Source organism: Mycetomoellerius zeteki, unplaced genomic scaffold (assembly GCF_001594055.1).
Source record: "Mycetomoellerius zeteki isolate Tzet28-1 unplaced genomic scaffold, Tzet1.0 scaffold529, whole genome shotgun sequence".
In the NCBI taxonomy this organism is placed as follows: Eukaryota; Metazoa; Arthropoda; class Insecta; order Hymenoptera; family Formicidae; genus Mycetomoellerius; species Mycetomoellerius zeteki.
This window is the reverse complement of record NW_017257533.1, coordinates 47,022-49,346: the sequence shown is the minus strand read 5'-3', so window position 1 is coordinate 49,346 and position 2,325 is coordinate 47,022.

The following is a 2,325-nucleotide window of genomic DNA, read 5'->3' as shown; positions in this document are numbered from 1 at the left end:
CGACTGCCTCGGCGGTGGCGCGTGTCCTCTCTCTCGCCCTCTCGGCCTCCTCCTTCTGCAGCATCACGTGCTCGCAGAAGTCGGAGGCCGCTTTCCAAGAGGCCTCTCTGCCCATCATCTCGCGGATGAGCGCCGGCAGAGAGAGGTCTCTCCCCCTACTTGCTGGACGAGGACCACACGTTCTGCATCCTACGTGAAACATTTCGCGAGGGTATGCCGCGCGGTGTCCTCGTCCGCGCCACAGTGGTGGCAGCGCGGGCTGCGCTCCTTTCCTATACGGTGCAGGTACTCACCGAAACATCCGTGTCCGGTGAGCACCTGCGTGAGCCGGTAGGTGAGGCCGCCCCATCTTTTACCGGCCCACTCCTCGAGACACGGCCTGACGGCCTCGACGGTCCAGGCCCCGTGTTCTACGCTCTCCAGGCGGGCGCGCCACTCCGCGAATATCCGCCTGCTCGCCACCGTTCGTCGGGCCTCTATTACGGGGGGCGCTAATACGCGCCCTTCGAGGCAAGCCGCGGCGACCCAGCGGTACACCTCGGCCCGCTCCTCGCGAGGAGGTCCGCGGGTAGCACATCCGCCAACACCGTCGCCGCGTTATGCGACACCGTCCTGTACGCGCGGATGATGCGCTGGGACAGCCTTCACTGTACTCGGCGCATCGCCCGTTTGATGTGGCTGTTATTCGTCGCATCCTCTGACCAAACGGCGGCTCCATACAGGAGCCCAGCCAGGACGGTGTACCAGGTATGTAAATATGAAACCGGAATTTTTTTATAGAAAATACACGTTTATTGCATGAAAATGATAAATATTTTATTCGAAGTATTGCCCATCGCTAGCTATACATTTTTCCCACCTGTCTGACAATTTGTGGATGCCACGCCAAAAAAATTATTGCTCTTTTGAGCCAAACCAGTCATCTAGCCATTTTCGTACATCTTCGTAAGAAGTGAAGCGCTGCTGAGTAAGTGCGTGTCCCATCGATGCAAATAAGTAGTAATCGGACGGAGCCAAGTTTGATGAGTAAGCCGCATGCGAAAGTATTTCTCAACCAAACGCATCAATCGTTTCCTTGACCAGTTTTGTTGTGTGTGATGGTGCATTATCATGAAGCAAAATCACTTTGTGTTCCTTTTTTGATATTCCGGTCGTTTTTCACGCAAAGCTTGATTCAAATTGATCATTTGTTGTCGGTAGCATTCAGTATTAACGGTTTCGCCAGGTTTTAGCAGCTCATAATAGATCACACCTTTCTGATCCCACCAAACACAGAGCATTGTCTTCCGTCCATAGCGATTTGGCCTTGCAGTCGATGTCGATGGTTCGCCTGGAGTTACCCATGATCTTTTACGCTTAAGATTCTCAAAATATATCCACTTTTCATCGCCAGTCACAATTCGATGGAGAAATGACTTTTTTTTGTACCTCGCGAGCAGCATTTCGCAAGTGGTTTCTCGATTTTCCTGCTGTCTTTCATTCAGTTCATGTGGAACCCATTTTCCCATCTTCTAGATCTTTCCCATGGATTTCAAACGTTTCTCGTGTCACATTCAATTGATCCGCGAGTTGTTGAGTTTGAGCGTCATCCTCATCCAACAATGTTTGCAATTCGCTGTCTTCAAACTTTTTCGGTGATTTTTCACGTTCTTCGTTTCTCACGTCAAAATCGCCACTTTTGAATTTTTTAAACCACTCAAAGCATTGTGATTTACCAAGAGCATGCTCACCGTAAGCATTCGATGCGATTCTGCAGCAGTTTTCTTCAAATGGTAACAGAAAATCAATGCTATCCGCAAATCGTAATTTCCAGGCACAAAATTCGACATGTTCAACGCTATTACAAACTATACTGTTGTATGAAACTTGTATTGTTGTGAGTTGAAAATCTTTGTCAGATGTGAGAACAAGGAAATGACGTCAATGACGCGGTCTGACAGCAACTACATTGACAGCTATGGCCATCTGTTGGTAAATTCCGGTTTCATATTTTAATACATACCTGGTACGCGCGGGGGACCGATCCTCCCGGACCGCCGAGGTTCGGCATCAGGCCGGCCAACGCGTCGGCCTGCTTGGACAATCTGGGAGCCAGCAGGTTGAAGAAGAAAATGCAACCCTTTTTTTTTATAACGGAGGGGAAATGCCTACGCATACCCCGGGCTCTCTCCCGAGGCCCGGGGTTATGTGGGACTCGCACCCACTAAAACCCCTCCGGGTGTCCTCATCCGGCCATAACTGAGGGACCCAGGAACGCGTGCAGTATACTTCTGGGAGCCCCTCTGGCCCATCGATGATTTGTCGATTTTAACCCGCCCGGGGCCG